This window comes from Lissotriton vulgaris, chromosome 9 (genome assembly GCF_964263255.1).
Source record: "Lissotriton vulgaris chromosome 9, aLisVul1.2, whole genome shotgun sequence".
NCBI lineage: Eukaryota > Metazoa > Chordata > Amphibia > Caudata > Salamandridae > Lissotriton > Lissotriton vulgaris.
Genome location: NC_141697.1, coordinates 335,631,464 through 335,652,616, shown reverse-complemented (window position 1 = coordinate 335,652,616; position 21,153 = coordinate 335,631,464). Strand labels below are relative to the sequence as shown.

Here is a 21,153-nt window from a genome sequence, read left to right as displayed (position 1 = left end):
CGGCTGTGAACACATCGGAGCAGCTGGTCCCGCCGGTCTCCTCTGCCCGCTTCAGTGTCCGACGGGAGTGAAAACATGGCCGGCCATCGTCAGGACAAAGACCCGATCTGCTTTAACCAGCGCCGGAATGGGGACGAGGGCACTCCGGCACTTCTACAGCTTGGGCTGCGCGAAGAAACACACCGCTGAAAGCAGAATCGCCTCCCGGTCCCGACGATGCCGGTAACAAACAGGATAGATAGCAGAAGAAGGTGCGGGCCGGGAGGAAGACGGAAGGATCGGCGGAGCCGAGGGATCAGGCGGCCATCACGGATGCAGGCTAGGCTCCTCCTCCCTGGGTGCCTTTTCAATGGAACAATGAATTAAGGAGATGCAGTCTGATACACTGTTGAAACAAGTTATTGTCATGATTAGGAAGGGTGTGTTGCGTGAAAGTATGGTTCCTGTGGTTTTGAGACCTTTTTGGAAATTATTGGACGAGTTATCTATTTGTGGTCAGAAAATCACCATGCGTGGTGATAGGTTTGTGCCTCCTTCTGGTTTGCATTTCCATATTTTCAAGATTGCCCATGAGGGACATCTTGGACAGGGCATGACTATAAAAAGAATTAAGCAAGAGTTTTGGTGGCCAGGGATGAATGACCAAATTCGTAGGTGGGTTGAAGAATGTTTGTTAAGCAAAGAAAGTGCGAAAAGGCTCAGAGTTGGGACTCAAAAGGCATTGGGTCATATTCCTGACCCTGGCAAACCCTGGTATACCATATGTTTGGACTTTCTTGGGCCTATATCTGAACTTATTTTAAATTTTCGTTTTGCTGTGGTCATTGTGTATGTACATTCTCGCTGGTTAGTGGTTAAATTTGTCAAGGAAATCACCACTCGTTCCACTATTGAGGTTCTTGAAAAATTGTTCTTTGTGGAGGGTGTTCCTCATTCATTATTGACTGATAACGGGACTCAGTTGACGTCTGGAGAAATGCGATGTTTTCTGGAGCGTTGGGGTATCAAACATTTGTGCACCTCTTTATATAACCCTATGGGAAATGGCATAGTTGAAAGGGCCAACAGACTGGTTAAGGGTACTTTGCAGTTTAGCTGTGGCCAACAAGCATTCTCCTATTCGTTTAATTGATGAAATGTTGTGGACTATTGGCTCTACTGAGCATAGAGTAACTCATGTTTCACCGTTCTTTAGCATGAGGGGACGTGTGCCAGGTTTTAGATTAGTTCCTGCTTGGCTGCAGGACTGGGTGTCTTCTGATGGGAATTCTCCGGTGGATTTCTTTGTTTCCAAGTTTAAAGTTGGTGATTGGGTCAAAATAAGATCAGGTAGGGTCAAAGCTGGTTTAGGCAAATTTTCTGCTCCATGTCGTATTAGCAAGGTGTCCAAACACTATGTAGTTGTTGAGGGTGGTCACAAGTGGAATTTGCGTAGAATTGCCTTGTATCAGAGAAACAGTAATGTTATCAATGAGGATGTTTCTTCGGACGGTTGTTCGAGTGCTATGTTTATTCCTGACAAATTTGGTGGCGTTGAAAGGAGGGAGATGGGTGGTGTTTCTGGCGATCCTGAGTCTGGCGTTCTTGCCGATCCTGTTTCAGGTTATTCTGCTTTGAGTTCTCCTGATGTTTTTCCTGATGATGGTCTTGTCCTTGGGGATTCTGATGGGTCCAGGGTTGGGCCTAAGGGAGGTTCTGGTTCTGGAGATGTGGGTGGGAGGATTCGTAGACCACCTTCTTATTTGCAAGATTATGTTACCTCGTAAGGTTGCTTTGTGTTAACATTTAATTTCTTTCTTTTTAGGAGAGAGGATGTGTTATGAAGTAATGTGTATTACATTATACTTACCTTGTGCTTCTCGTGCTCTTTACTCTTAACTCATTGTGGAATCTTCATTATCTTATGTTCTTTAGAATGGTAGGCTGACAAGACTCGACCTTTGGCAGTTCTTGCTAGATCGTCGAGGGTCTTGGATGCCAGGTTACTCTCTCTACAATAAACCTTGTTCAATCGTTCTACTGTGTCCTCGTTTCCATCATAACACAAGGCTTGCCCTTTGACCAAGGAAATCAAGGATAACCAATATAATGATTACACCTACACCATGATGGAACACACCAACTGCAATTCATCAGGGGTGATATATGCCATTCAGTGCACCTGTGATTTTTTTATACATTACCAGACAACACAAAATATAAAATGTCTCATCTTATAACATTCCAGCAGAATATGCTGTGGAGTACAAGGTGCCCCATTAGTGCAACACTTTACCACATTTGGGCACTCGGCTGAGAGCCTAAGATGGTGGGTGATTGAAAGAGTCCACAGAAATCCTAGAGGTGGCAGTTTCTCACATATCCTCAACTTCGTGAATGCAAATGGATTCACACATTTGATACAATACTCAGGGGTCTGAACGAATATGAAGAGATAGCCAGACAGGCAGCCACCCTTCACATTTGTTAAACCTGATCACACACCTTCTCTGAGTACTCGGTCACCTCAGATTTTAGCTTGTAAATAGGCGTCCCTATTCCAATAATCGAGAATGTAAATAAACAGGGTTTTAGCTCTAGCAGTGGATATATTGGCACATTTTGTGTGACATTGCATTAACGTTTTTTCACCCCACTCTATGTATGTAAATATTGATGGTATACATGTATTGTTTTTGGGTCCAGTGCTACCCGCTTTTCATTCTGTATGACACTGCATTAACTGTTGTATTTTCACCACCATTGTATATGGGTTATCAATATATACAGGTATTGAATTGCATCCAGCGCTACCCTCACAACCATGTTCACCTTCACTGTACATAATGACACTTTTCTCATGTATGTCACTGTTTCAGATGTGCTCTGTCATTAGTTGACATTCCATCGCATCCACGAATATAGGCCCCCACCAGGGAACTTAGACCCTGAAAGTGTCCACATTCGGAAGTGCACACGAGGCAACTGCCCCTTTGCACTTTATACTCACTCTATATATCATTGTCTATCTGCGTGTTTCCATAGCGGCACGCAGTAATATGCATCCCTGTTGCATGCTCTCCGCGGCATCGGCATCACTATTGCCGCTTCATATAGACGACCGCAATTATTATATGCAATCCGCTATTGAACTCCGCTCGTTGCCATCAGTGTTCCATCCACTCGGGGCTCTCAGGTGACTGACACCTAACATGAGCGCGACGTGTACGCTACGCAGGCATTGATCGAATTGGTTTTAACCGGATGCCGTCTGCCAGTTCATTCCTTGGTCTGAACTCGGCAAGACATCTACCGCGAGGAGCGCGACGCCCGTTCTTCCAAAAGGTAAACCGCAGCAATTAAACCCTTGACATGTTAACTGTTCTTGTGGGATGATTATGCTTAAATCCACATTTAGCTTCATGTTTTCCAGCCCAAATTGCTGGTTTGGTTACATACAGATTAGTGATATGTGAGCTCACTCCCACATATGGGAACCTTAATCCCTGCCTGTATGTTTGTTTTTCTTTAGATTTTCCCAATTAATTCGGCCTTGCATAACTATGGATACCCACTCCAGGGCTCATCCTTTCTTTGAGGACTTCACAAGACTTGTCCGCCCATGTGAATGACACCACAACTAGGGGGTGAGTGAGCCACTAACCCGTTGTACTAAGCGTCTGGGCATTCTAGTCTCTACCCTACTAACCAGGGCACGGTCTCTTCACAGATGTTACCGGCCCAGCGTGGATCCTTGACACACCTGTGATGCCGGCCCGGCACCAAGAATAGGTCAGTGTCATTACTACGTTCATCTCTAGACTCCCATGAGTCTCTTAGCGCCCCAATAATTGAGTACTCTCCATCCCCAGGTTTCCCCACCCCGCCCTGAAGAAGACTCGCCGCAGAGGTCCTAAATTACCCTCCTTGCATTAGTCGGTCGAAACGTCGACGCTCTCCATCAACACGAGACATGTACCGCTTTCCCCGCCCTTCTTCTGAAATTGCATTGATGCATGAAAATTTGTATAAACTGTTGTAAAAAATGTTTCATAAAGAACAGGTCTCTCTACACTGGTCTTCCTTACCAGTTTGTTATTGAAATTTATTTGAATTGTGTACTCTTCAACCTGTGATCTTCACATTTACCTATCTAACACGAGCATGCCCATTCTCCCTTTCCTTCTCTTTTATGCAACCTGTTATCAAGTACATAAATTGTTATTTAAGTCTATCATATGGAATAAATAGACTTCAAGAAGAAAAAAAAAATGTTGCCCCTTTTTGTTTTCACATTTATTATATGCTTTTGTAAAAGATTCTTGATTCCAAGGAACGTAGTGGTCTCTCTACATGGTATTAAATACCAGTGTTGACTGTATATGCAACACACAATAGATATATTGAAATGTAGTTCCTGAGCGCATCACAGAACTGCTTCTTGTGATACAAAATTTAGCAAACTCTTATAATTTTACTTCAGTTGTCTCATACAAAATGTTTACATGTCTGGCTGACGAATACATTTTTTGTCTGATGTTGGCGTTAATTTCTCTACTTAGTTATCTTGCATCTTGACCCAACAATCCAATTGGTATTTGATTAGCCACAATCTTACAGCTTTTAACTAATAGCGATGAGTTTGGAAAAGAGTCAGTTTTGCCAGCAGCTAAACTTGTGTTGAACACAATATCCCCCACTCATTCAGAAATTCTAGTTGTAATATCAAATTGTAGATGATATGAGGCCCACTTAACAGGCACAGAAGTTGGATCACTTTCCTTGGTAGCAATTATTTTAAGATTATTAACTAATTAAATAAAGTACTGAGGTTGATCAATCTATGAGCACAAATATAATCACAAAAAAGTGAACACATGTACATGCAGTCAATCATATATACAATGCTGGCCACTAATTCAAGTGGGTTCTGCCAGGCAATCGTCACCAAATTGACCATTTAAATGAATGCTGTAACAAATGGCCTCTGGTCTGCGTTTTCAGTTATCAAGCTTTGAACATAATCAGTTCAAACCTGATTTCTGCTCTATACATATCAGAAAATATCCTGGCATTTGAACCCCCAAAGCGAATAATCATGGTGTCAGGTGAGACAGCAACAAGATTATATCCACGTGAAAGGCAGCAGTTCATACAGAGAACTATTTGAAATACCTAGGCAGTTTGAGATGGACAGCATGTAAATTTGGAGCCGTGTAAACCTGTGTGACTACATCACAGTGGAGTAGTTTAGACTTCCCAGTCAAAAGCATCCCCCCCTTCTTACCCCCTACAAAAATGCTATATTTTCTAACAAAATGATACCCAATTTTCCTGGAACATTACAAGACCAAAACTAGATATACACTAAATTTGTCACATACTTTAAGACACGCATACTGAGTCACATTCCAGGAGTTTCTTCATGTCAGAAACGTTTCCCCAATGCTAAATACTTGGGTGAGGACTCCTGTGTAGTACAGTCATAGCATCCTTCGTAAAAATCTCACCTTCTCCCATGCCTGCTCTTAAGCTCTTGTTTCCTGGTTCACAAGCAACGTGTTACACTGTAATCATTAGCTGGGTCATAACAGGTTATCATTTTGCCAGATTAAAAATTTCAATCTGCATTACTGCGTTTGGGTGGTTCAGATTTAAATGTTTAATCTTGGCACGGATGCTGGCCGGAAATAAAACTGAGACAAAAAAAGGGATGATCCGCAGCGTATTTGAACTTTACCATTACCCAGTGTGCATCTCCCTTCCTCAATCCATATTGGTGGGCAGCTACCAGTGCTTTGGCAAACACCAAGACAGGGGGAGAAAAGATCGTTGCTAAAGTACCCACCCTTTGGAAGTCGCTGGGTATTGCAGCACCCACCGAGTATCAAGCCCAATGATGAAGCATGTCACCTAGAAGGGAGAGGGCTATTACATCCTATTCATAGGACTCTCCACGACAAAAAGGTGAACGTGATTCCACCAGTGGATTCGCAGTTTGCTGTCAAGGAAGAAACAGCACACCAGGCATTGCACTAGGCACCTCGAATTTTTACAAATTAAATTTAAATCATCAATCGGAAAAGCCTTTTAATTCAGGTTTGCCAGGCTAAAAATGCAATACAACTGTTCCATTTAATAGTGAAGAACTATCACTATTTGTGTGGAAATATAGAACATACATATCATGCAAAAGAGTTAATCCTATGCTCGCATACAGGCTACACACTCTTTCAAAACAATTATGCCACTCCCCGCATATTTTCTCATTGATGGGGATCAATGTTTTTAGCTGGTGTACAACCTTTCATATTTCGCAGTACCGGGGTGTCAATCAGTAATAATTTATTTCCTATGCTCCAGCATTTCACTACAGCCACCCAAAGTACCTGCTCTTAAAACACCATATGGTGACAAGCACGCAATGATGTTGCAAGTTCAGAGTTAAAGGACTTAATAGTCAACTATTTCTCCTCTGTGCAGAGCTAGAATGCCCCAATCTGTCCCTCTGGTTACACAGATTTGGTAGACCTGGTAATTCCCAGAACAGCCGTCCCTCAGGGGACACAGAAGATACAAGCTCAGGTCTCCGACAAAAGAGTTCTCCTTAAGATGAAAAAGCCTGTATAGGCTCAAACATCAAGCAGAGCTACTCCTAGTGTCTCACAAAACCTACATGCTGAGGTTTCAGAGAACCAGATCTAAGTTACATAGGCCTTTTATAGCCATGTGTTGCACAGCAACCATATATCTCTGGTTACGTAGATATCGTAATCACACAAGCACAGGGTGCAGACAGAGAAGCTATCCCCTTGGTTATTACTATATTCGAGGCACATATATCTAAAGGGCAAATTTATCTCCTTGTATCACAAAGATCTCACAGGTTCAGGACACTGACAGGGTAGCGGAGTCTGCGGTTCTTTCAGGCTTATGAAACAGTTATCCTTCAAGTTACAAAGATCCTATAGGCTCAAACATCTGGCATCAAAGCCATCCCACCAGTTACAGATCTTCTAGGCTCATTCTCCAAAGAGCAAATCTATTTTTCAGGTGTGCATTTCCTATAACTGAGGTTACTGGCTCAATATCCACCAGATTACACAGATCTTATAGATTACATTCTCAGTTATTCACAGGCTTCTGACAGCAAAGTTATCCCTTATGTTATAATGATCTGGAGCACTGAAGTCTCCATCAGGAATTGGACAGCAAAGCTCTCTCTTAAATTAGGCACAGTATAGGTTCAGGACTCTTGAAGTACAAGGTTAGGGAAATATCTCACCTCCTGAGAGAAAGAAAATCTCAGTTGTTCAACGGAACATCATTGTAGATGGCAAGCTTTTAAAGACAACAAAAAAGTTTCATGTACCTCACTCATTACATAGCAGCCAAAGTGTTTAGCAAAAGAATTCAAAAATTGGTGTCCAATATGCTTCAAGTTACATGTCACCAGAGGATATACAGAATTGAAATCTAGAAATTTCAGAAGTTAAGCATATTGGGACCATTGTCTTCTTACAAATGAGGAACCTCAAGGCAACTATTGGTCTAGGTTAACTGGACTCACATATAAAGTGTTATCACTTTAGAGCAAAAGATAGGGGAAGGAAACCAGCAGGAGCAGACATAGATGGTTGCAATTGTAAAGTAGGGCCTGATGAAGTTCAATGCAAACCCTGGAGAGGACGCAGAAAGATGTACTCAAACAGGCAAAAGTCATAGGTGAGAGTCCAATACATCATTGAGACAAAACTTGATTGACAAAGTCTGAAGCCACTACCTGAAAGAGTCTGGTATAAGAAAGCCAGTGACTGAAAGGGGCAAACTCAAAGCCCATTCTACGAATATAATGTTAGGGCATTTTGACATCTGCACTATGAAAATTCTGGCTTAAAAAGTCTACGACTCTTGAAAGGAAATACCACCTTTATTGATAATAGTCTTTACTTAAAATGCTTTCCACACTAATCACACAATCTGTGCTTTCCTGCGTATACAGGATTTCCATTTTACTCATTCAATAATCCTGGCCAGACAGTAGCTTTGGGTGACTGCAGATACAAGTCTACTAATCCTTTCTTTCAGTCAACAAAGTCTCTACCGTAGAGCCAGTTTAAAATGTCAGTTTATTCCACATCAACCACTTGGCTACTGATTTTCCACACTCAGTGCAGAGCCTTTTTTCGATGTTTGAGGCACTTCAAACTTAAGTCTTCATAACTTCTTTTTTCACAAAAAGGTATCCAGGCCAAATTTGGGTCTGTTTTTCCCCACATCTCGGGGATTCTAAAAGAACCCAGGGACTGTGGATTCCCCTGGAGAGAACTGCGAAATTAGCCAAAATACAGCAAAATGTTGAGATTTTTTTCAGTTAAATGAGAAGAAAGTGTTGTGCAAGAGAGTATGTTTTTCATTCAACTAAACCAACAAAAGGTTTGCTGTGCTAAGATCACAGCAACACGTAGCACGGGGGTAAAGGGACCAGTTTTTGCATTTTTCTATGTTATAGTACATTTTTAGATCTTGACGGACCTTTGCTGTTGCTAACAAAATATTTTGTTAGTTGTAAGGGGGCTTAGAGACCACCCACTGTACACCACTGGGTCGCTTCATCATCACTCTAATGACCATGTTTTTTTTTTGGTTAGCGCATGAGTGACATTCGGCTGTTCATCAATATTTTGTTATCTTTTGGAGGAAGCACTCCATCATACTGCAACTGTGAGGAAACACTATAATACTACATCTGTTATTTTCAGACTGCACGTGTTTATAAAAAAAATTTTAATTTTGTTTTTTGCTGTTTGACTGAAATTTTTCCATGTTGCCTTTGCAACCTCCCTTCCTCCTTCCCTTCAGCCATATTGCCTTTGATCTCTTCCCTCCAACCCTCCATCACTGTGGCTACTGACCCTTCTTTTTGTATAGCCGACGTTGTTACTGCTTATTAACATGGTGTGATATAGGACTCGGACCAGGGCAGTAGTAAAGTTTGAGCTATAGGTGTTATTTATTTTTTTGTTTTTATTTATGTGTTGTTTTTTCTAAATAGCGAAATTAATAGCTTTCTTCTTTACAAAGCCAATAGTTATAATTTTTGTAAATGTGACACCTCTAGCATTTGTAAAGCAACATGTTTTGTATTAACGGGACTTATATGTGACTTATATGTATTGAAATAAAAAAAAATCAATGTCTTTAAAAAAAAACTTAATAATTAATACGTAAATAAAATGGATTTTATTTTATATTGCCAATAGCTTAAAGTTTATTAAATATATTTAGTTTAAGATGCTGTGGTTGCGCTGAGTAAGGGTGAGTGAGGGTGAGGGTGAGTGAGGGTGAGGGTGAGTGAGGGGTTGAGGGTGAGTGAGGGTGAGGGGTTGAGGGTGAGTGAGGGTGGGTGAGGGGTTGAGGGTGAGTGAGGGTGGGTGAGGGTGAGTGAGGGTGAGTGAGGGTGAGTGAGGGTGAGTGATGGTGAGTGATGGTGAGGGGTTGAGGGTGAGTGAGGGTGAGGGTGGGTGAGGGTGAGTGAGGGTGAGTGAGGGTGAGGGGTTGAGGGTGAGTGAGGGTGAGGGATTGAGGGTGAGGGGTTGAGGGTGAGTGAGGGTGAGTGAGTGTGAGTGAGGGTGAGGGGTTGAGGGTGAGTGAGGGTGAGGGTGAGTGAGGATGAGGTGTTGAGGGTGGGTGAGGGTGAGTGAGGGCGAGGGTGAGTGAGGGTGAGGGTGAGTGAGGGTGAGTGAGGGTGAGTGAGGGTGAGTGAGGGTGAGGGTTTGAGGGTGAGTGAGGGTGAGGGGTTGAGGGTGGGTGAGGGTGAGTGAGGGTGAGGGGTTGAGGGTGAGTGAGGATGAGTGAGAGTGAGGGGTTGAGGGTGAGGGGTTGAGGGTGAGTGAGGGTGAGGGGTTGAGGGTGAGTGAGGGTGAGTGAGGGTGAGTGAGGGTGAGGGTGAGTGAGGGTGAGTGAGGGTGGGGGGTTGAGGGTGAGTGAGGGTGAGGGTGAGTGAGGGTGAGGGTGAGTGAGGGTGAGTGAGGGTGAGTGAGGGTGAGTGAGGGTGAGTGAGGGTGAGTGAGGGTGAGTGAGGGTGAGGGGTTGAGGGTGAGTGAGGGTGAGTGGTTGATGGTGAGTGAGGGTGAGGGGTTGAGGGTGAGTGAGGGTGGGTGATGGGTTGAGGGTGAGTGAGGGTGAGTAAGGGTGAGCGAGGGTGAGCGAGGGTGAGCGAGGGTGAGCGAGGGTGAGCGAGGGTGAGTGAGGGTGAGTGAGGGTGAGTGAGGGTGAGTGATGGTGAGGGGTTGAGGGTGAGTGAGGGTGAGGGTGAGTGAGGGTGAGGGGTTGAGGGTGAGTGAGGGTGAGGGGTTGAGGGTGAGTGAGAGTGAGGGATTGAGGGTGAGGGGTTGAGGGTGAGTGAGGGTGAGTGAGTGTGAGTGAGGGTGAGGGGTTGAGGGTGAGTGAGGGTGAGGGTGAGTGAGGATGAGGTGTTGAGGGTGGGTGAGGGTGAGTGAGGGTGAGGGTGAGTGAGGGTGAGTGAGGGTGAGTGTGAGTGAGGGTGGGTGAGGGTGAGGGGTTGAGGGTGAGTGAGGGTGAGTGAGGGTGAGGGTTTGAGGGTGAGTGAGGGTGAGGGGTTGAGGGTGGGTGAGGGTGAGGGGTTGAGGGTGAGTGAGGATGAGTGAGTGTGAGGGGTTGAGGGTGAGGGGTTGAGGGTGAGTGAGGGTGAGGGGTTGAGGGTGAGTGAGGGTGAGTGAGGGTGAGGGTGAGTGAGGGTGAGTTGAGGGTGAGTGAGGGTGAGTGAGGGTGAGTGAGGGTGAGTGAGGGTGAGGGTGAGTGAGGGTGAGTGAGGGTGAGGGGTTGAGGGTGAGTGAGGGTGAGTGGTTGATGGTGAGTGAGGGTGGGTGAGTGAGGGGTTGAGTGTGAGGGGTTGAGGGTGAGGGAGGGTGAGGGGTTGAGGGTGAGTGAGGGTGAGGGGTTGAGGGTGAGTGAGGGTGAGGGGTTGAGGGTGAGTGAGGGTGAGTGAGAGTGAGGGTGAGTGAGGGGTTGAGGGTGAGGGTGAGGGGTTGAGGGTGAGTGAGGGTGAGGGGTTGAGCAACATGGCGACTTGCATGAATAGCACTCTCTGGAGGAGTCTAGCTTGTCTTTGCCGATTCAGGAGAGTGGTTCAGGTCTCCGTGTGCGATGTCCACAGCAGCCGAGCGGAGGATGAAACCTATTTCGGCTTTGAGAAAGTATCAGCGGCTGAAAAGAGTGAACAAGGTGAATGCTGTATTATAGAGTGCATGGGTGGCTTTTTAACACAATGGCAGTCAGTGCGATTTTCTATCACATCTATCGATTTAGTGACAGCGTGGAATAAGTATAAGTAGCGATGGAAATGGAAATTTCCCCTAAAATGGCGGTGAAACGGTGGCAGTAGAAAGGCGGAGGTCTCACGAGAGAAGGAATCAACGAATACATTTTTTTTAGAAAACTCTGGTCACCCAAGTACGGGCCTCAAGTACTATTATTCCATTTGCGAAAAGTGCTGTTTCAAATTGCGTAGTATGTTGAAATGCGACACGGCGGGAAGGGGAGGGGGCGGAGCGGGTAAAATAAACAACATGGCGACTTGCATGAATAGCACTCTCTGGAGGCGTCTAGCTTGTCTTTGCCGATTCAGGAGAGTGGTTCAGGTCTCCGTGTGCGATGTCCACAGCAGCCGAGCGGAGGATGAAACCTATTTCGGCTTTGAGAAAGTATCAGCGGCTGAAAAGAGTGAACAAGGTGAATGCTGTATTATAGAGTGCATGGGTGGCTTTTTAACACAATGGCAGTCAGTGCGATTTTCTATCACATCTATTGATTTAGTGACAGCGTGGAATAAGTATAAGTAGCGATGGAAATGGAAATTTCCCCTAAAATGGCGGTGAAACGGTGGCAGTAGAAAGGCGGAGGTCTCACGAGAGAAGGAATCAACGAATACATTTTTTTTAGAAAACTCTGGTCACCCAAGTACGGGCCTCAAGTACTATTATTCCATTTGCGAAAAGTGCTGTTTCAAATTGCGTAGTATGTTGAAATGCGACACGGCGGGAAGGGGAGGGGGCGGAGCGGGTAAAATAAAAAAACAAGACGGAGGGAAGAGAGGGGAGGGGGAGGAGAAATGCGACACGGCGGGAAGGGGAGGGGGCGGAGCGGGTAAAACAAGACGGACGTGCACGCGCTTTTAAGCTCAATGCGCATGCGCATTGAGCTTAAAAGTCACGGGCACAGCAAGGAATCGCCACGATTCCTTGCAGTGGATAAAGAGTGGATAAGCCCCCATAGTCTCGCTTGCTCGATGCGCATGCGCATCGACAGGCGAGACCTAAAAATAAATGTATTTATGAAGTACGTAGGCTTTTTGCACAAGATCTCTTTGGTGGGTTTCTTCTCCGGGCATTCCTCTGGCAGGATGTGTCCACGTATTACCAGTACTCACCGTCGGGGAAAATAGAAAGAGGAACGAGGCCTTAGTATCAGGCTATAATAGAACAAAGGGACCCAACACCACACACGAAATGAGTCAGGTTGGCAGGATAAGTAAAATTCGATTACAGTAATACAAAAAGAGAAAGAAAAAGGTGCAAGCATAATAAAACAATGTAGCAAGGAGCGCCAAACACAGCTTGAAATATTAAAAACTAAACAGAGAGAAATTGCTATAATAAACCTGTAAACCAGAGAAACTGCTTAGGAAGAAAGGAGGGTTATATCTAAAGGCCTTTCATTTTGTCCAAGCATGGTATGTTATTAGTGATTGCAGCGTATGCATGTAACCCCAGAAGGTATCCCGGTGCGTAGAAAGGCAGCCACACATGCCACGACCTGATTCAGGGGGAAAAAACCCTGATTTTTTTAAGCCACATTCCGCTTATTTTACCTGTTTGCCGCCTGATATTGCCTCTGCTTCAATTCACCTGATTAATTTTTTTACCATATCTCCCACTTACTTGTTCTAAAATGCTGGCATGTATGCATTGCCTGAAGGCCAAGAGAGTGGGGCTAGAACAACTAGGTTTTAACTTTTTCCTGAGCAGCTTTCATGGTCAAGTAAAAGAAGGAGAGCCTTCCTGCTCTAGCGCCGATGGAACTGGGGCTGGAAGCCAGACTGAGGGTTTGAATAAAGGGGGAGGTAGCAAGTGAGTTGATGGCTGTCCAGTTTTTTTCCAGTACTTTGCCTGGATATGGGAGGAGAGATATTGATCTGTAGTTGGCCAAGGAACACAACTTGTTTTCAGTCAGTAGAATGTGAGGTAGTCAACAGCAAAAGGGTATAGAGGGAGGTGAGTGCAGTACCATTGCGTTCATGTCCAAGGGAGAAGATGTAGTGAGGACAGGGATTATTGGGGTAATCAGAATTGCTAATTTGGAAACATTTCAGAGAGAGAATGGCCGGATATGGGTGGCTGAGTTGTGGGGAAGGAGGTGGCTTAGGGTTGGCCTTCACCTGAGATGCAGGAATGAAAGGGAAGGACAGGTGCAGTGGCAGTAGAGGCAAATGAAAGTGCTTTCAAGAAAGGTGGGTATGGCTTGAAACAGAGCACAGGGATGCCCTGGTTCAATATGCACAAGGTGGGGGCTACATAAAAAGTGCCTGCCAGGACCTGCCTCACCCGCCTGGTCCACTTCATCCAGTAACTCGCCTGTGTTAGTTTCCTTAAAGCTTGGAACCACAGTCCTACGAACAAGGGATGGTTGGGCCTTTAGTTTATTTTAATTTCATTTTATTTATGGTATCTTCTCCTTGTATGGTTCTCCCCCAAAAGGATGCCTGGCCTGGTTATTAATCTTTAGCTTAACTTTGTTATTTTGGAACATTTGTTTCTCAGTTTTAACTAGTTTTGGCCCTTATCCTGTACCACTGGCCGTCTGCCATGCATTGGAGAACTGGCTCTTGGTGCCTCCTCCCTCACCTTCCGCCATTTGAAGCACCGCCTCCTCCTTTGGGGTTTTATAATGGCAGCCACAGCGTGCATGTGCAGCTGATATGCCAAAGGCACGTTCATGTCTGCCCAGATCAAGCGCAGCACCCCAACCGCAGGATCTCCTCCACCTCAATCAAACGTAAGTTTGAATATTGATCTAACTACCCTCCAAATTGATTTGCTAAAGTTCACTCGAAAACTAACTTCACTTTAAAAAGTATTTTGATGGCAAAAAGGTCACTAATAACTGGAGGATCCTATCCAGAATGATCAATTTCGAACATAGCAGATTTAGAGCAATTGCATGATTCAGCACTAGAAAGGAACACATTTAAATACCAGTGGCGCCTGCCAACTCCTGCGTGTCGCGGGGCAGGCAAATGGGTCCAGGGCCCTAGTTAACGCTCATAACCTATCCTGGTGCTGCTCTCATGCTGGCAGAGCAGCGCCAGGATTGGGGGGGGGTCTCTATCAGCACTCACAAGAGCACTGGAGGCTTTTGCTTTCTCTAACCCAGCTGTCCTAAGACATCTGGGTTAGAGAGGTTTAAAGTGCGCATGTGTGTTGGACGTCGAAAGAAGGCTGGCCAAAGAGACATGCACACTTTAAACAAATGTAAAGACAGCCCACCCTCCTCCATGCTGCTGCCATTCAGCAGGCCGCACCGTCCTGACACTCCATTAGGGACGGGGTGGCGAAAAATAAACTGGTAATGAATTAAGTTCATTACCATTTTATTTTTCGTCGCTGGCGGCATTTCAGTGAGGCAACGCTCCTCCGCAATAACGGAGGAGTCGCCCCTGGTAAATAATAATGAAGCATAGCATGCATCTAGTGTAGTATTTGAGGAAGGGTGGAATAAGCAACTGATGACTAAACATGTTTTTTGAAGCAAATCATAGTTTTGCCCAAAGGTTGGTGATGCTTTTGTTGCTGCTTTTAAAAGAGTAGTGTGGACTGAATGTATTCATATCTGACAGATACTTATCTATATAAGATCAAAGGTTACAATATGATCTCCAAACCTGAATTGAATGCTATGATAGGTTGTGCCAGAATAACTCTATTGTTATTAAGTCCTCTGATAAGGGAGAATAATATCCTACGTATGCGAAGGGAGTACTGTCCTGAAACGAGTGTAGGCAGCTTAATGACAGAAATTGTTAAAACAGGTTACCAGGAAACCAAACTACCTACTTGCAATTTAAACTGAACAAGACAGTAATGTAATGGATAGTTTTTTTAAACACTTTATTTTTCAAATAGGATACTGTACATGTTCAATATACAATTGTCGCATGTTGCACGTTACTTTCGATCCTTGTTTAAATTTAATGTTACACAGAGAGCCATAGCCAATTCTTTTCTATAGCATGTGTGACCAAATACCCTGATGCCAGAAGGAGTTGTCTTCTACTCAGCAATGCACGCCATGACCATGCCCTCCCTGCCAGGGACTATGATTATACAGTATGTAGTAGTAGTACAAAGCTTTATTTCGATATGAAATATCTTAAAAGGCACATTGGCAGTTAAAATACAATTCATATTTAAAAAACATTAGATAAGCACTTGAACAGGAGTACAACAGTAAAAATACATTAAACCAATTACAGCTTTGGACACAGTTAAAAAATAGTCGCCTTGTAAAATTATCCTAAGACTTTCAGTCTGATCACCCACGCCCAACTAAGGAATTTGGCCACCCCACAGGCTAGGGTGGTATTAGGGCCTGTCTGCAAGATTCTAAGGGCAGAGGAATGATTCTTGGTCTCAAGCTGGCGGCAAACAGGTTTTAACCATTTCGATCTAGGTTTATTATAAGCGTGACATACAAAGAAAAGGTGTGGGATAGTTTCAGGTGCATTGGTACAAAACGGGCAATCAACAGGTGTTTGGTTGGGGGGTTTCCACTTACAGGTGCGTTCACGAACTGGGAGAGTTCCCATTCTGAACTGAATGTAAAGAGCCCTATCTCTGGGTTTCATAATGAAATCCAGATAGGGTTCAAGACGATGTACTGTCTTGTGTAGACGGAACTCATCAGTCAGCCTGCCCAGGTTGGTATCTCTAGAATCTTGGGCATCAACCCATAACCAATATGCTCTCTTGATCTCCAGTTTTGACACCGAAACACCTGACTCCCATGCAACATTAATACCAATAGCCAGTAAAAACGTATTTACCCTAGTAAGCCAAACAATTTTATGGACCCCTGCATATTCATGACTTCTCTAAGGCCGTCTGCGTAGCTAGATAGCTCTGGTGTACGCCACAAACGGGCCCAATAGAGAAGCGGGCGCAAGATAATGAGATCTTTAATGGATCGGGGTCCCATGTCGCACTGGAGTGGTTTGCTTGGAGTACCCCCAGGGAATAAAACGAGCTCTCTAAAAACCTTATTTTCAGCCAATACAAAGGGATCAACGTGGTTGAAACCCCAGAGCTCAGCTCCATACAATGCACTACCTATTGCTTTTGCAGCATAAATCTCCAGTGCAGGTGCTGTGGGTCTGGATATTGAGGCTCTATGTTCCCTCTCAATGGCTCTCAGAACACGCTTGTGATTCAAGGCCATTTTCTCAATATGTGGGTGCCATTTCAATTGATCAGATATCCTTATCCCTAGGTAGTCAAATATTTTAACACGCTCTAGGGGCACCTCGTCAAGTGTAAGCGTACAGTTGGCTTTCTTACTAGGGTTAAAATAAAGGAGCTTGGTTTTGGTTGTATTAATTACCAAGCCCCTTAAGTTACAAAATGTACAGAAGCGGTCTAAAAGCTTCTGGAGCCCCATTGGTGTTTTAGATACCAAAAGCATATCGTCCGCAAAGAGCATGGCAGGGACTTTAGCACCAGCCAGGGTAGGGGCATCGGCATCAATATCAGACAAAAATTAAACAATCCCATTAACAAACAATGAAAAGAGGGTCGGCGCCAGGACGCATCCTTGGCGGACGCCTCTATTAACCGGGATTTTATCGGTTTTCTGCACCTGTGTACCCCACCGGATGCATGCATAATTTCCATCATGCATACGGGCCAGCAAATTCAGAATAGGCAAGGGAAACCCCATCTCCCGCAAAACCGTCCACAGGCGCTCTCTGGGAACCAGGTCAAACGCGGTCTTTAAATCAATAAAGGCCAAGTACAGACCGCCCTTGCCAATGGTTACTATCTTCCAGTGCAGCAAAACCAGCCTAAATGCCTGGTCAACAGTGCTTGTGCACGCCCTAAAACCTGCCTGGAATTGGGAGATGATGTTATTCTCCTCCGTATACAGTATGTGCAATTTGTTAGTCTTTTGATTCTTGTTGGGTCTGTTTATTCATGTAAGTCAAGTAGGTATGTACGTAGCAGCTGCCATATGTCACGCGGTACAAAAGGGGGTGGTGATGGACGGAGCATCTGAATCAATCAAACACTCACACCCAGTCAAAAGATCTGGGTTTAATCCATCACCGTTCTTTAGCCCACTCTGCCACCCCAGTTCAGACATGGCTATATGCAAATCAGTCTGACCCTGTGCCTCATGGGAACAGTCCAGCCCGAACTGCCAAGCCATGTCTTCCCTGGACCGGAAACAAGCTTCCGAGGACCGGTTTCTGGCATTCCAGCAGTCTTCAGCCCGGCTTGCTTGAATCCAGTAGCAAAGTGAGCAAGGGACTCACGTCTGAGCATACCCTGCCACACTTATGGCGGCCAAAAACGGTACAAAAGGGGGTGGTGATTAACGGAGCATCTGAATCAATCAAACACTCACACCCAGTCAAAAGATCTGGGTTTAATCCATCACCGTTCTTTAGCCCACTCTGCCACCCCAGTTCAGACATGGCTATATGCAAATCAGTCTGACCCTGTGCCTCATGGGAACAGTCCAGCCCGAACTGCCAAGCCATGTCTTCCCTGGACAGGAAACAAGCTTCTGAGGACCGGTTTCTGGCATTCCAGCCGTCTTCAGCCCGGCTTGCTTGAATCCAGTGGCAAAGTGAGTAAGGGACTCACGTCTGAGCATACCCTGCCACACTTATGGCGGCCAAAAGCGGTACAAAAGGAGGTGGTGATGGACGCAGCATCGGAATCAATCAAACACTCACACCCAGTCAAAAGATCTGGGTTTAATCCATCAACGTTCTTTAGCCCACTCTGCCACCCCAGTTCAGACATGGCTATATGCAAATCAGTCTGACCCTGTGCCTCATGGGAACAGTCCAGCCCGAACTGCCAAACCATGTCTTCCCTGGACCGGAAACAAGCTTCCGAGGACCGGTATCTGGCATTCCAGCCGTCTTCAGCCCAGCTTGCTTGAATCCAGTGGCAAAGTGAGCAAGGGACTCACGTCTGAGAATACCCTGCCACACTTATGGCAGCCAAAAGCGGTACAAAAGGGGGTGGTGATGGACGGAGCATCTGAATCAATCAAACACTCACACCCAGTCAAAAGATCTGGGTTTAATGCATCACCGTTCTTTAGCTCACTCTGCCACCCCAGTTCAGACATGGCTATATGCAAATCAGTCTGACCGTGTGCCTCATGGGAACAGTCCAGCCCGAACTGCCAAGCCATGTCTTCCCTGGACCGAAACAAGCTTCCGAGGACCGGTTTCTGGCATTCACGCGGTCATGATGTCGTCGGTTGTAATTGGGCATAAAGGTCTCTATTCGTATTACAGTGTAATAGGGTATTAAGCCTTGACTTTTGCATCAGTGGATGCCTGCTTCCCCATTGTATGGCCACTTCCCTTTTGGCGAGCATTAGCGCTATAGCCACGAAACATCGTGTTGATTTTGGGATATCACGGACGAACCCCAACAGTGCCCGCAATGGAGTGAGTGTGAGATCAAGTTGTGTCATGGGTGACAATTCAGTGAATATAGTCCTCCAGTACTGTAGCAGCTTTTTGCAAGTCCATGTCATACAGGCTAAGTCTGCTGATGGAGAGTGACATTTGGGATATGTGTGTGGACGGGAGGGTTCCATCCGGTGCACTTGGGTGTAACGTGTGCATGCCGTAGGAACTTAAAGTGTAGCAGACTATGTTGGTGGTTTAAGGAAATCATGCGTGTCTGTATCAGGGGAGTGGAATTTAATAAAATATCTACTTGTCCATGGGGCAAGTTGCTTCATAAATCAACTTGTCCTGTAACAAAATCCAACTGTCTCTTTTGTGCCATGTAACGAGATGAAAAATTATGGCAGCAATCTCATTATCCTAGAGCTCTGATATATCCTCTCAGATTATGCCAGGGCTCATACCACAGTAGGGTTTCAATGCTAACAATTCCCTTATTTTGCCAAATTTCCGCAGATGTACATACTAGGGCTGAAGGTAGTGGTAAGCAATAGATCCAGGGTTGGAATGCCCTTTTGAGTCTCTGAAAACCGACCAACTTGCATGTTTTAAGGGTTTATCATCAACTTTTCTCTAATCTTTTCCCATACTGAGAAAAGTTGAAATTTTACTCCTGACAAAAGCAGATGTAAAACTTCTTCTAGGGCTGGGAAAAAAGAGGTTGGAAGAAAAGTGAACTTGCAAACACTCCACAGATTTTTGCATGAGCAAACCTACACATGTATATTTGTTCATGCTCAAATGCAGTTGACAAATAATTTCTAAGAGTACTATTTTTTGGCCTACTTCTGTAAATTCTTGTGAATTCACTAAAGCCGTGAATCTGCACTTAATGCAAGGACATATACCATGGGTGCACTTTTTGAGGCTTTCATTATTAATATGGTACCTAATTGGGTCCAATGTAAACCTTTTGTGTTTATTAAAATTCAGTTTCTCTCTCTCTCTATTGGCTGGCTTCACTGTGATTGCCAGTATTCTGCTCTTTCACAAGGAGCATATCAGCACACAAAGTAGTTTTACTGTGGCAATGTGTGTGTTTTGAGACCAAAAAAAGTTTTGTTTTTGCCAATATTTGATATAATGGTGAGGGCCGGGCAGCTCCCACACCAACAAGGTTTTACAAAATCCATGCCAAAATTAGGCCTGGGCGGAGTTCACGTAGTCAAGCTACGCAGATTTCCGCGAAGTGGTAAAAAAATTCTGCGAGTTACGTGGAATTCCGCGAGCATGCGGAGTTCCTTGTTCCGCCCGTTCGCGATGCGTTTTTCCTGTTTTGGAACGCGTATTGTGTGTTCGGGATGCTGTTTGCCTGCTCGGGGGGAATATCTCACAAACTTGCCCATGCGGTCGCAATTGGGCGCGGCATCGCAAGCTTCACCAAACATACGCCGGATGTGTGATGCCGTGTCCGAATGACGTGATCACAATCGCACACTCTCGTGGGATCGCGCAGCCAGCTACCAAAATTTTGTGGCGCGTGCTAACGGATCAGAAAACTCGTCAGCGAGCACAGGGATTCCAGTAAGTCCATTCGCGCACGCAGAAACGTATTTTTCAAGCACGAACAAGGGAAAAACTCTGCTACGTCGGGGATCGCAGAGTTTTCGTTAACTCCGCGTTCTACACGGAATGTGGAGTTGTCAAAAATCCGCAAACTCCACGAGCATGGCGCATTTTACCACCCAGGGTTAGCCAAAATAACCCTGACAAAACCAAAAAGCTGACCACCAATGTCAGACCAACTGGCTTTGCCAGTGCTTGTTTATTGTTATGTTTCCCGTAATCTTATTGAAACTGGTTACACTGATTTTCCATTATGAATATTTTCGGAAAATGCTAGCCTACGTCAACACATTTTACTAACTGATGCTGAATAGAAATGGTACCTAAAATTTTACAGTAGTTTACCAAGATGTTTTTTTCTATTTGCATTTTCTGTGAACATTTCATATTGTAAGCTTTCAAGCTTCTGCAAATATTTGCATCAAATCAGAGAGCATTCTGGGAGCATCATGCATACCTCCCAGAGTGGTGAGGGAGTAGCTGCCACTATATGCCAGGAACTAAAATTGTCTTCACTAACCCCGTTAGATTTAAATTCGGCAGAAAATGTAGTGATTAAACTGGAGTCGGTCTTAGATCCTCTAATATGTGTACTACTATACAGGCCCCCAAAGAACATGCCCCTGTTCCCTCACTCTTTGGGTGAACAGATGGCCCATTTAATAACTAACCATTAACAAAAAACTGTTGATTGGCGTTTTTAATTACTGGGCCAACGACACAATGAGTGGACCTCATTCTGTAGAACTGACTGACCTACTTAATGGGTTAAACTTTTCTCAGCAGGTAACCTCTGCCACACACATTAAGGGACACAC

The 21,153-nt window shown here is 44.9% G+C and overlaps 1 protein-coding gene across 1 annotated transcript in view; it reads right to left on the bottom strand.

Annotated features, from left to right (window-relative positions):
• NRDE2 (NRDE-2, necessary for RNA interference, domain containing) overlaps positions 1 to 21,153 on the bottom strand; it is a 183,177-nt gene that overhangs the window by 150,350 nt on the left and 11,674 nt on the right. The window lies entirely within an intron of this gene.